This window comes from Misgurnus anguillicaudatus, chromosome 15, assembly GCF_027580225.2.
Source record: "Misgurnus anguillicaudatus chromosome 15, ASM2758022v2, whole genome shotgun sequence".
Taxonomy (NCBI): domain Eukaryota; kingdom Metazoa; phylum Chordata; class Actinopteri; order Cypriniformes; family Cobitidae; genus Misgurnus; species Misgurnus anguillicaudatus.
The window spans coordinates 18,637,541-18,652,410 of NC_073351.2; the positions used below are offsets into that span (position 1 = coordinate 18,637,541).

At 36.4% G+C, this 14,870-nt stretch overlaps 1 protein-coding gene and 1 long non-coding RNA gene across 3 annotated transcripts in view; both read right to left on the reverse strand.

The window, feature by feature from the left end:
• luzp2 (leucine zipper protein 2) overlaps window positions 1-14,870 on the reverse strand; it is a 169,849-nt gene that overhangs the window by 123,404 nt on the left and 31,575 nt on the right. The window lies entirely within an intron of this gene.
• LOC141349785 (uncharacterized) lies at window positions 2,921-5,183 on the reverse strand. The gene is made up of 3 exons (XR_012357815.1): window positions 4,400-5,183; window positions 3,852-3,942; window positions 2,921-3,159 (listed from the first exon to the last, which is right to left on the reverse strand). It is a non-coding gene; the product is annotated as an uncharacterized lncRNA (long non-coding RNA).

The following is a 14,870-nucleotide window of genomic DNA, read 5'->3' on the forward strand; positions in this document are numbered from 1 at the left end:
GCAAAAACATCTCTCTGACACTTATAAAAAAACGTTTTGTATAGTACTGACAAGAACAAAGTTTAATAATAATAATAATCGAGTGCTCGTATCGCGTTAAGAATAAATGAGAAAGCAATAGTAACGTTACACAAGTATAGTTTTATTAACTTTTACCTCGCGCCAAAACAATAACAAACACAAAAGACACTAAATATAAATAAAAAAACAAGTACTAGTTTGATCATGACACCAAATACTGCTGATTTGATCTCATTTTGACGATCATAAACAAACCAGGCCAACATGAGAGCCGGGGAATCCCTTTCAGAGATGTAGCCCAGAGAGGGCGGTGGTCAGCGGGGCGAGTGAACACTGACGTCCGCTCATGCTTTGGTTCTCATTCGTACCGAATCTCACTAAGCAAACGTTCAAACAGGCGCTATCTTTACTAATCGACTGCAGATTTAAATATAATACAGATACATTCTCGACTGAACTAATCTTAAAACTACACTTTGTGACCAAGAAACGGTAATATAAAGAAACGGCTTTTCCGTCCATTGAGTTGTTATGAGCTTCAAAGCAGCCGATAGTTTTACCTGTCATTCTGGCCGCCCTCAAATCCGTGGCGGAAGAAGTAGTTCTCAAACAACGAGGCTTTTAAAATAACTCCGTTGTTGTTTTCTAGTTTTCGTTTTTCAAACGTGTGCCGTCGAACTGTTGTATAAAAGCAATATCGCTCTCGGAGTCGTGTGATATAGCTCTATATCATCACGGCTGTGATTGCCTCCGGCACTCGGCCTCGTGCCTCTGGCCTAATCACAGCCGTGATGATATAGAGCTATATCACACTCCTACTCGAGCGATATTGCTTAATTAGCCTGCTTGACAAAGTTATTTATGTCACTGTAAGTTTTCTGAATCCTCCAACTTAAACCAAATGAATAATCCCTACACAAAAAGCTAAAAAAAGAAGTACTTTCTAAAAGTCTCAACCGTTTTTGGTAAGATGTTAGCATTTAGCTGTCCAGAGATTGGGTAAATAAGCGTGTCTTACTTAGTAAACATGCTTCAGATGTGTCAGGATCAGTTTGGTAACTTAATGCTCTTAATAACACTTTTAACATTACTCAGGTACTGCACATCTCTCTTAATAATTATTTAACATCAAACAAGTCGACAAAAAACGACAATCTTTCATGGATTATTAAAGCAAAGGAAAGATTTAGGATGGTACACTTCTCAGAAAACATACAAATAAAGATAATTTTAGATGTTAAATTACTATTTAGAGCATTGGGAGTGCTATATAAGGGCTTAAGGAACTTATTTTTGTGTGAGCTTCAAATTCAACCAAAATCGACACTTCTTTGGCTTGTTGCTTGAAATTAAACTGTGCACATTCTGACTCATTTAGACAGCACGGGTCACATTTAGAGAGTAATGTTTGACTTTCCGGTACTGTGGTATTTGTTTGAATATGACTGGTATTAAGTGTTAGAACAATTTAATTAAACATTCTAAATTAAAAATCCTTTTGGGAGTCATTTAATTTAATTTCAGTTTCAAACAATATCATTAGGGTTGTTATTATCATAATGAAAAAGCAATCTTAGACATAGGATTGAAATTAATTCATCTTAGGGCCGTGCACGGACCTTTTGAGGGGCATGTGCTGAAACTGAAAAAGGCACATAAATAGCACATAATAAAGCTTTATATTTATTTGCTATTAATGACAGTTATATAAATAATATATAGATATTCAGGATTTCAGGGCATCTTTAAAACTAATTATATACACAGCATATATGAATAGTGGGGAGTATACAATACTTACATTAAAAAAATATATCTAGGGAGTATGTATCCATATTAACATTAACCATACTGTGTGACCATATATAATATTATTAAATGTTAATGAATTAATTGTTTCAGCAGATAGTCATCATAAATCAAAGAAGAAACTTCAAACAAATATATTTTACCTAGCTGACGATGTGGATCACTCAAGTAAAATACAGTTACGAGGGGTTTTTGACCTGCGAATGTGCCCAATGTGCAGTTTGTTGGTCATTAAAAAGACGGCATCACATTACGTCACATTAAAAATACGTTTGGACAAAATCTCAATTTATAAAATATGTAATCCTACTGTATGCACTGGCTATTTAAGGCTATTTGTAGCCTTTATCTCCTGTTTGTTACAAATAAAGTAATTTTACAGTACAAACCTTTTCTTGCATATTTGTAAATTATTCTTTGAGATTACATTGATCATGTAGGCTGTCCATGGGTCAAAGACGAAAAGGGGGTTTAAAACATAAAAAAAATAAAAGTGTAAAAGAGCTTTAAATTTAGTCTTTTTCACATACATTAGAATATGTCCTGTTTAACTTTATGTTTTTCTGAGCAAAAAATAATTACTACCGTACATTTGTACTGAAATTTTACAGAAGACACCAACTAAAATGTCATTCAGTGTAACAATATTTTTATGCAAAAAAATATTATCAGACATTTTTAGAAAAACTATTTTTTGATGACACATTACAAGACTCTATTTATAGATCACAGTGCAGACACAAAATACTAACTATTTGTCATTTTAAAGCATTTTACTTCGCCAATATCCTTTAAACCATTAGGTTTTACCCATTTGTCAGCAAGAAGTTTTTGTAAGGAAGTGAAAATCAATTCAAATCAAAAAAATTTTTTGTAGGATCACACATTATTTTACATATTTTAATAAGTACAGCTCAGAATAAGTATATTGTTTCATTTCTACATAAATATATCTGTTACACCGAATGACCATGGTTTGTTACACTGAATGACATTTTTGACAAAAATAGTGTCATTGTTTCCATTATTGCAATGTTTTGAATATTATTCAGTATCATTTAATTCCTAAACAAATCACAGAAGTAGATGCTGAAATTAATAATCATTTTATTCCACAATACATATCATATTCGTAAAAATTAACTGAACAGGTGGTAATACTGTATAATAAGATCCAGAACTGCCCTTATACGTTTAGCTTCTGCCCTGTGTTTACTTTGATTTTCCCGCCATTGCTTTCGCCTCTTCTCAGCTGCAGCATCTGATAAATTCCTGATTGACGGGTGATCAGGATTTGCAGCCAAGGCAGCTTGCTTTCTTCTCTGGTTGCTGAAATACAGATTCCATGTAATTATTGACATAAAATTATTGACATAGATCTATATAAAACGTGTTATTAATTAAAAATACTTTCTGTTTGGCAACATAAATGACATGTTATCAGGATTTGTATTATGGGCGGAGAATCCCCTCAGTGGCCTCTCTTAAAGGGATAGTTCACCCAGGGATGAGGGTTCTGTCATCGTTTATTCACTTTCGTGTTGTTTCAAATCCGCATAAATGGAAGGAAGATATTTTGAGAAATGTTTGTAACCAAACCTTTTGTGGGTCCACAAACGGTTTGGTTACAAACATTACTCAAAATATCTTCCTTTGTGTTTATCAGAACAAAAAAATTCATACAGGTTTTTACCAACATAAGAGTGAGTGAATAATGATCAAATTTTCATTTTTGGGTGAACTATCCCTTTAACTTGTGGTATAGGTAGGGTGGAGTCTATCTAAAAACAGCAGTAAACTATTATTCTGTAGGGCTAGGCTTGGACACAAATTTCACGATTTGATTCAATTTCAAATCAATTTGATATTGATTAACATCAGCTGAAAACAGCATAGACTGAAAGATCGATTATAGTGATTTACAAATCACTATTGTTTCTTCAAAATTAGAATTGATTAAAATCGAGAAATCTATCTTTTTAAACCCAGCCCTATTATTTTTACATTGCACTCCTCAACACCTTTCTCGTCTCCTTGCTAAATGCATTGCCCTAGCTACTGGGTCTGCATTAACTTTCTGCCAGTGCCTAGAAACTTTTTGTTTGTGGGCATCTAAAAGAAATCAGTACCAAAATGACAAAAATGCATTAAAACATTAATATTGATCAAGTTTGATTTATTTTTTTTTGTGCTAAACATTCCTCATTTATCTGAAATAGAAATAAAATGCTAAAAATGTTATTTAAACAGTGACACTGTCATTCAGTGTTATGTATGACACTGTGGTGTAACATACAATTTGCATTACACCGAATGACAAAACATTACCCTGAATGACGAAACTTTTACTTAAGCTAATATTAGTAGTTAACAACTAGATACCTATATCAAACAGTGAACTTGACCAGAAAGGTTTATCATCATTATTCACAACATCTACTTATTTTTCAAAAAATCTAACAATAAAAGTGTTTTTTTGCATTTCACTGAATGACAGTCGTTTTTGTAACTCAAGATACCACACTATGAAAAGGTGAATTTATCAAATATTTAAGAGCAATAAACTTACCTTGCTGAATCACCACATGGTCTTCAGGGGGCCTTTTGATGATGTCACAGACTGCTTGATGAGTATTGTTTGTTTATTTAATTTCAAAATGGTTTCCTGATCCCGTTACACTGAATGACCTCTGACAAACTGCATATTCGGGACAAAAGTACCCTAGTTGTTTCAATATTTAACGAAAAAAATAACACATAGTCCTATTAATATAAAACAGCCAACACTTATGTGAACATGCCAAGGAAGCAAATTTTTTTTTAACATGGTATTTTATACGTTTATTTAAAAATGTATTAGTAAAATCATGGTCCGGACCATTACGCTGAATGACGATTTTACACTTTGGAGCATTATTAAACTCATATTAGGTCATTGTATTTTCACAAAAGTTATTTGAAACATAAAAGTAGACATTTTACTTGCATTTTATATGTTTTTTTTGTATGTAAAATCACTTTTGTAAATTATAATTGATGCGGACACCAAAATGGTGACGTCTCGTCTTTGACCCCCATACATTTACAGCAATTAAAATCCTGCTAATTTTATTTCCATGACTGAAAGAAAACGACTTTTAAAGGTTTAAATACAAAAAATGACATTTTCAATACAAATAAAAACAACGCCATTTTTTAACATCAATCATAAACCAGTGGTCTTCTTCCTTCGCTTAGTTTTTCAGTTTACAAATTCCGCAATCTAAATAGGGAATCGGCATGGCGCGAGCCAGGCGCCGATTGGCCATAGGGAGGACCGGGAGAATTCCCGGTGGGCCGGTCTGGGTTTTTTTTTGTGTTCAACCCTACTCAGTCTCCTGAAGATGCGCACAAACAGCACAAAGTGCAAAAATCGCGCAATACACATGCCAAACTCCACTCTGGCGTGCACATGACACGCCAGTCCCTCCCATCCACCCAAACGGTGCACCTTTTTTTGTTGTTTTATTTATTGGTTTCTCAAATTTTTTCTGTTTTTTAAACGATTTTCACTTGGGTTTAGGGTTGGATTTTAGATTTGCTTAATGAGGTTATTTAATATACAGGTTTCTCCATGTTTTTGTCCATATTTAAGCCATGGTCGCTTAGAGTTGGGGTTTGGGTTAGGATGTCATTTTTATATAACAAAAAGTTGTTCTAACCCTAAACCCAAGCGAAAATGGTAAAAAATAGCAAAAAAAAAAGAGAAACCTATAAATAAAACGACAAAAAAAATGCACCGTTTAAGTGAATGGGAAGGACTGGCGTATCAAATGCACGCCAAAGTGGAATTTGGCGTACACTGTAAGAAAAATCCGTAGAAATTGCAGCTGAGTTGCCGGTAATTTACCGTAGATTTAAATTTATGTTATTTACTGGCAACATTTTGTTCAAAGTTAAGTGAACATTGGACATTTGCAGGTCTTTGTCTTTACAGAGTGAAACTAAAAAATAGCATCAAGCAAAACATTCTGGGAAACAAAATCTGAAGCAAAAAACAGAAAAAGGTTGATGATGATTTCTGGTTCCCAGAATGCTTTGCATGAGGCTGTTATTGTATAATTTTATTCTGTAAAGATAGGGACTTGTTGATGTTTGGGATTTATTTGACTTTGAACGGACTCTTGCCGGTGAATAACGTGGATGTAGATCTGCGGTGGATTACCGGCAACCCAGCTGCAATAACATTGACATTTTTGCGGACTTTTTTTGCAGTGTATGTATTGCACGATTTCTACACTTCGTGCTATTTATACGCAACTCCGTGAGACTGTGTTGTTCAACCCTAGGCTGCCAGCACTTATCCAGCCGCACTCACATAATTTGCCGGCTTTAAAAATATTAAAGCTGGATGCGCAGTTTTCTTCTCCTTTTCAAAGCGCACGCCTGTGAACACGAGTTTAGTTTCAGATGCGCCTATATTTGAGTGTGCTTGCCACGCGTCTAGATGCACGACCTGATACGAACGGCCACCAAAAGAAAAGGATACAAATCGTATTTTTTAAAAATCTAAGTAGATGCAATAATGAATGTCATTATTATTCATCGTCTATTGATAACAAAAATCTATTTAATGCAAAACTCACCAGTTTATTCAAAAAGTTTTGTATGAATATAATGTTTTCTTAAGTAAAACAAATTTTTTTAAAGTTCATTAAATATTTGTTCTTTTATGACACAAAGTAGGCCTACCTTACATTATTTGGCAATGTACATGATCTAAGTACTAAAAATTAAGATAAGAATTTGTATTTTTCCATTTGTTTCCTCTGCATACTTGATAAATCTTGCTTGTATATCAGGAGTTTCTAAACTTTATCAACCCAACAGGTAATCTCAAGACCCACCATTTAAAAAATGAAATATAGGGGAAAACACAAACACATTTGTTCCCTTTTACTAGTTTTTGAATATGTTTAATTGAATAATATTAAAATCCCTTATGATAGGGCTGCACGATTATAGCCAAAATCATAATTGTTTTGGCTACTGTATTTGCATTGATTTGGAAATTATATATTTAAAAAATACAATGAATTGCAAGGCTGCAGAGAAAAGTGCACTATTGCAGACTTGTGTGGGCTACTGAGGATTTAATTATATTATTTTAATATAGTTAGTCATGAACTAAAGTGGGCCGGTCTAAGGGATAAAACTCCAGGGCTGAAAATGAGTCCCACTGGCGCGAGCACAACTGGCTTTTAAAGGTAATAAGAGTTAGAGCCTTAAATTGGTTTATTGCACATTACACCCAAAAACACACACATTACTCATTACGAAAATAGGAACAACTTTGCGCATGGCGTACAAACCATTTTTCCCGTCGTTAAATTAGCAAAAGTGGATTCGGACATGCCCGTTTAAACTCCTTAAAATAGGGCCCTAAGACATAAGTATAATAGACATTTACAGGTTAATTCTCCCTAAAAAACAGTTTGAACACTGTGTATAATAGTGGTGCTGTGAGAACATTACATTGTTGGAGAATCATGATCAGCCCAACACACTACAGCAACACAACCTCAACCATAGTGTGAGTTTGGGGCAGAGCTATCTTTATGCCTGATCATTGGAAGATTGGGGAAGTGTCTGGGAAATTCTGTATTTTTTAAACTATTTTTAAAATTCCATTTACAAATGCTTTTGGCACACAGCTGACACATTTCACTTTACAATGACAATAAAAGCCTACTGTTACAGAACCAGTAGTAAAAAGTGAATATTTGAACAACCTTTTCAGACCTATCACAAAATACACTAGAGGAGTTTATATTACCACATTTAAATTCAGAGCAGCATCTTCCAAAGCTCAGAACAGTTAGCATTTCAAGACAGGCGCGAGAACAGCTGGTCTTCTTCCTTTGTGCATGTAAATTGCACTTGCATTATGATTAATCAAGATGTTAACACTTCACTCACAGCATCCAACAACACAGCATGAAAATACAATAGTCTTTTTTCATTTATTGCTTATATAAGTGTCAAATATTGAGCATCCATATAGAGTAAAAATATTTCAGATTATATGCTTTGTATGATGAGCAAAAAAAGCGTGTGCCAAAATGTATGTTATACGCATAGAGTTTATGCTGTTACTGTACATCAATATGCAAAAATGACAAAACTTGTCAATAAAAGGCTTTAAATAGCTTACTCAGCCTCCAAAGCGAGCTAGGTAAAAGCGAGGGAGAATAAGAGATTAAGAGATGAGAGAGAGAGAGAGAGAGAGAGAGAGAGAGAGAGGCTGATTTCACAGATACAGAACACTCGATCTCCTAGAGATGCCCTACATCCTGACATCACAGACCTGGAAAGTGTGATTATGTCTCTCTATTCGGCCTGCAGGTGTGTGTGCATGACACATTAATTGACCCATGTGGCAACAGGCTGTATGTGAATGAGTGAACATTAAATAGAAATAAATAAAGAGATTCTTCACTACAGAATTAATATCTGCATGTGTGGTGTTTACACGCACAGTGAAAAACAGCAGGCTGTGTCAAAACCTTAATGTGATATGATTGCCTTAAGTGATGAAAGCAAGTTTACATTCAATGCTTGTCTAACATCCGGTTTACAGAGATTGTGCGTTTGAGTTCGATTTTTTACAGAAAAAGTTCAAGGTCAAGTGAGCTTTATTGTCATTCCACTATATACAGGTATATGTGGAAACATTCAAAAGGAAATGTTGTGATTCACAGGTCAACAGAGCTAACCTGAAGAAAAAAAAGTGTAATCTGTATACCTTACAGATATCCTGTGCATGAATGCAAATAAAAGTAATATTTTTTCTATTTTGTTCAAAATTATATTCCTACAAATAAAACTTTTACGCAATGCCAGAAAGCTGCCTTCTGTTCCAAATACACTTGGTATTTGCCGCCCTGGGCGCAAACTGATATGCACACCTGATTCATTGCATCTATCCTCACACCTGCAGGCAATCATATGACAGGCTAACTAGGCCACACCAACAGATTGAGCCATGTTCCCACAACCTCTTGTCATTTCATAATAATACTTGCAGTTCTGCTTGGCAAAGCTCAACACTAAAATCTTCATGCATTACTGTGTAATATAACCCTGTGAGATTTTGTTTCCATTTCCATAGTAATGCATTTATATTCATGAACACAGTTTGACAGACATCAAGCTGCCTGTTTTACTTGCCTGTATTTCTCTGTTTTCACTGCTTTCAATGCTGCTTTGAAACAAATGATGCAAAATTGTGAAAGGCTTTACAGAAATACATTTGAACTGAACTGAATTTTTAACGTATGCAATTTGTATTCAACTTCCATTTGAAATCCTGGATATATTTGTCTTAAACACCGCCAACAAAGTACCTTTCGTTTATTTAAAGGGAATATATCACAAGACTTTTTAAGATAAAAAATGAATTTTTTGGTGTCTACAGAGTACGTATGTGATGTTTTAGCTCAAAATATCATATAGATAATTTAAAATTTCCACTTTGTAGGTGTGATCAAAAATATGCCGTTTTTGGGTGTGTCCTTTCAAATGCAAATGAGATGATCTCTTCACTAAATGGCAGTGACATGGTTGGATAGTGCAGATTAGGGGGCGGTATTAACCCCTTCTGACATCACAGGGGGAGCCAAATTTCAATGACCTATTTTTCACATGCAGTTACTGGGTTGTTCTTTTTCACATTTTCTAGGTTGATAGAAGCACTGGGGACCCAATTATAGCACTTAAACATGGAAAAAGTCTGTCCCCTTTAACACGTGTTAAAAATTTAATTCGAATTTATTTCTGTAGCGCTTTTCCAACTTAACATTGTACAGAAATACTGTATTTACTGTAATTTGTATTGTATTTACAAAATGTGTATTTACTGTAAATAGCTTTACAGTAAATACAAAAAAAGACAGGCAAATAAAAAGACAACCAAGATAGAGTAACGTCCATCTAACTGTCTGTGCCCAAAACTGCCTACTTCACTACTATGTAGTAGGCGAAAAGCAGTGGGCGAGACAAGTAGTGTGTCCGAATTCATAGTAGTAGTTGAAAAAAGGTGGCAAAAACTACCCGGATAACCTACTACTTCCGGCAAGATTTAAAAGTGTAAATTCAATGGTCACTTTACTATTCCGTGAGCTCCAAGGAGAGGACCCAACAAAGAAGAAGTAGGAGATGCGTTTTCATATTGAAATACGTCAGAAAGCAGTAACGCGTCTCTATTCAAATGCAAATACATAAAGGGTTCCTTGTGATTTAATTGCGCTTGTTTAACAGCATCCAAGTTAACAGCTCACCCGTTGTTATGATGACATGTGTTATGTGTTGTATCAACATGGCAGATATAGCACGTATGAATTTCATTTATACTACCCATATTCATACTATATACAACATACTGTTTTATTGGTCGATGAGCAGGTACTTTATCTAATTCTGTGCACTTTTGGACACAGGACCCAAGGGTGTATGTCATTAAATGGGCACTCCACTTTATTTGAAAATATGCTCAATTTTCAGCTCCCCTACACTGTAAAAAATACTTTGCTGCCTTAAAAATTTTTGTTGAATCAACTCGGATTTACAAGTTATTTCAACTTACTATTATTTATCTTGACTAGAGATGAGTTGTCATAAATACAGGTGAGTTGTTATAAAATATAGCTGAGAAAAGTCAACTTAATTTTGTAAGTTATAACAACTCATCTCTGTTGACATGATTTGTAAATCTGAGTTGATTTAACAAAAAATTAAGGCAGAAAAGTATTTTTTAGAATTAAACATTTGATTCTTACCGTTTTGTAATCTATTTGTGCAATGATATTATGAATAGTAATAGCAAAATAGTCCCCTTAGTATCTTTCAATTGCAGGGGACTATTTTCGGGCACTACGTAATATCACTGCGCCTCATGCAGCCATGTTTCAGCAGGAAAGTTCTTGATTAATACGCCAAAATGAGAGTATAGTTCCTAGCCATATCGACCTAGAAAATCAAAACTTTTAATTTTTCCATTAGTTAGTACACGATGTAACTACAGAAGAGTTAAGTTTTAAATAGGAAAAATATTGAAACTCATTGGTTATTTTTAGCATGATGCTAATGGTCTAATCAGATTTAATGGATTATGCTAAGCTATGCTAAAAGTGGTACCGCCAGACCTGGAGATCGGCTGAATGGATTCCAAAACGGTAAGAATCAAATGTTTAACTCTAGGGAAGGTGGAAAATAAGCATATTTTCAAAAAAAGTGCAGTGTCCCTTTAACTAATGATTTATAATAAAACTGATTTTTATGACAAAAATATACAGTGCTGTTGGTTGGTAGCTATATTTTCTAAGGTTTGATTACACAAATAAAAAAATAAAATACTGTATTTCATTAAATTTCATAAAACTGGGGACCCCTGGCACCCCACCCCTAGTTTGAGAACCACTGACTAATTGGGGCGTACACACCAAACGCGAAGTAGATTACATACAAAGTCAAACACAAACTATTCACCTCAAACGAGTCTTCTGCGCAAGTTGAAAAAATTCAACTGACCCAAAGTTAAATCCAGCAAGCAATATTGAACGAGGAACGCATTTCAAATACACACTTCGCGTTTGGTGTGTACAGCCCATTAAAGTAAGTAAAATATAGAGTGGACTATCAAAATAAAGTGTTACCTTAAAGGTGCAGTGTGTAGATTTTGGCGGCATCTAGCAGTGAGATTGTGAATTGCAACCAACGGCTCAGTCCACCACACATAGAGAAGCTACCGTAGCCACCAAAGGACAAACATGTTGTTGTACAGTAGTGATAAAACACACTCTGTACAGTAGTTTGTCCGTTTAGGGCTACTGTAGACTGTACTGTAGGCTTCACAAAATGGCGACTTCCATGTAAGGGGACCCGCAGTGTATATCTAGATAAAAATGTCTCATTCCAATGTAATAAACACATAACAGTTCATTAGGTAAAGTCTTTGATAATGTAGTTTATATAATATAATGTATATTATATTGCATTTCTGTCAAGACATCCTTCAAAAATTCATAAATTTCATATTTAACACTGGTCCCAATTTCTTTATCTGTCAAGAGGCCCGTGGTCTGCCGAAAGGTTAAAAGACCTCTGATATGCCAGAGGCCTTAAGCATAAAAATGAATTCTCAACTCAAGAAATGTGCTCTCTCTACTGTAACACCCTAAACTTGATATGAAAATATGTGTGAGTCTGAGTGAGTGTTTGTATGAGCTGCAGATCATGCGGAACCAGCACTCGCCCACATTGACATTCACCCCTCCGCCCCCCCGCTGTCATTCTGTCAGCGGCGTCACGGGCGCGAACCCAGCCAGAGGAGTCTCCGACAGACGGGCCAGGCGAATGGACGCTGTGGACTTCGGCAACATAACAACGTTTCACCACTGGCCCTGCTGACCGGAACCGAGCGCCACGTCAACCTTCACCACAGTAACCAACAGTTCCCAGCACCCCCAGGGCTCGCACTGTCAAACAAACGCACAAAAGCCTGTGCAAGCACATATACAGTACGATTGGGTCTACAAATCTGAAAAAGCTCTAGTAAAATTAGCAGCATGGCAATTTGAATGACTAATTAACAACATAGTATTTTGGTATGTTCTACATTTGCAATGTGCCCGAGCTGGCATGTTTCCAATGATTCATGTTATCTCAGCATGATTTGAAAATGATTCATAGAGCATCTTGGAAATCTAGAAACAAAATCTGGTCTTTTGTAAGGAGTTACTATGGTCAATGTCACAAATATGCTTACATTAGTGATTTATAGTGCAGAGATTCATTTTTCCAGGTCTAAAATAGATTTTGTGTCCCGGATTGTCGATGTGAACTCGCGTATCCCCAATGCGTATCTCCGCTCACATTTGCACCCTGAAAGTGGCATGTAGACACAGGAAACACACAGTAAACACTTGTTAGCACAAACACTGCTGACAGATGCAGATACACGTAAACACACACTGTCGCATTGGCAACACAAGCTTAAGTCATTGCCAAAGCCGCGCGCAACTGAGTGCTTTTCCATTACCAACAGCCCTGTAGTAATTTCCTGTTTAAATTCAATACAAAAATCTAAAAAAAGTTTGTGCTGCATCAGAGCTCCGCCAATACTTCCTCAAAATCCCGCTTTTCACAGCAAAACTCCCACCGAGCAGAACTGCGAAAAAGCATCGGTTCTCTGCGAAAAGTTTCAAACCAAATGAGGCATTTGATTTAACACACCCGTTCAGATCTCAGCACCAGCTGAGAGCTGCTCTCACGCTGTGCAGGCACGACGGAGCCTATAAACAACTGGATAGATTTGCTGCTCGTCTCAGTGCAATTTTGCAGCTAAATCCAGCGTTTTATTTAGAGAGAATCGGGGCAGGAAGTTGCTCTGGTGTGGCGGAAACAGATCTATAGGCCAAGCCATGAGAGGGGATAAAAACAAACGCCATTATAGGAAATATCGCACGGTAACGGTAAATGTATCACTGCGGCATTATTGGCTAACTATTTCCTCGGTGGCAAAATACTCCTTCTTCACTGATGTATGTGGGGGGGAGTTGGGATGGGTCCGGGGATGCGGGGAAAGGGGGTTGGGGCTTATCAGAGAAAGGTGTCAGGGCGGTGCAGCAGCTAATGCAAGCAGTTTTCCTGTCAGAGGAGATGGAGGCAGACACAGAATATGCTCAGTGAGAGAGATTAGATAAAAATAACGGTATCCATTCCACGTGTCGTCCGGGGTGTTGCGGGTATCCTGATAAGGGATTCAGATTTATGTAGAGAGGGAATAGGGGAAGCAAATATGACATTCTGGAAATGAAATAAGGCGGGGGAAAGTGGCAGATTTAAAGGTTGAAGCATTAGGGGTTAACATAAGCCAGAAAACAAAAGACAGACATGTTGCATAAGCTGCAATATACAATGCGCGACTTCAAAATCGCATTTTTTCCAGACATCATCTTTCAAAGATCTCCTACAGATTCTTTTCCTCTAACAAGTGCGTTTTCACCGTTCACACAGACGCACACATGCACGGTAACCTTTAAACTTTTTTAAGAAAGCGCTGAATAGCTGCCTGCCTCTGAACTCTTATCCGCAAGCGTTGGACAGTGTTTTTTTTAAATGCTTTACTCACGATTAAATTCATCAAAACTTTCTCAGCTGCACCCTCGGAGAAAACTGTGCTATGCACAACCCAGGTCAGTCGAATATCAAGGCAAGACATCAGTTATGCTCATCCAGTTCTGGTCAGCTCCGGTATTCACACAAATACAGTCTCCCTCCGGCCCCGGGCCATTCACCATTCACGATCAGAGCCATAGATTTGTAGCATGTATTATTCATGAACTTTTTTTACACGCCTGACTAAATCTTTCCATGCACTCCTTAATCCAAGCAATCACTGGTGGTGAGTTACGCATCTTTGCCCTTCTTTTAGGTTCCATAGGGGACCAATTACAAGCTATTAAAGTAGAGAGACAAGACAAAGGAAAGATGAGGTGGAGACCGAGATGCAATCGTGATTTATAAGAAGCTTTCATGGATAGATGGCTGCCTGACATGAACACCGAGATATAGGTTGCTGTTGCTCTTTTTTTCTCGTAAATTATTCATGCCGCTCCACTAAAATTGGTAACATAAATAGAGGCGTCAGATTCGAGCCATTACACCACACCCTACAAGGATGTTACTGAGAGAGACGGCTCAAGAGCCGTATGACGTTAGTAATTTCGGTTGTCTATTAAAAGAAAACAGCTCATGGTGCGATCATTCTGCAAACCCTCATTACTTCTCTCTCGGTTTGATCAGCTTAGAGCGATACGGCAAAGAATTAGAAATGTGCATTCCTTTGACTAAAAGGTAGATTCGAAATCATGATATTTCATTCGGGCGTTATTCGTTTCAGATTAATTTACTCTGTAGAAATATCCATACGGCGCTAAATGCAGGAAAGGGCTAATAAAATTAAGTAAATTTTTTTATTTATGGTAAAGACTTGCCGTTTG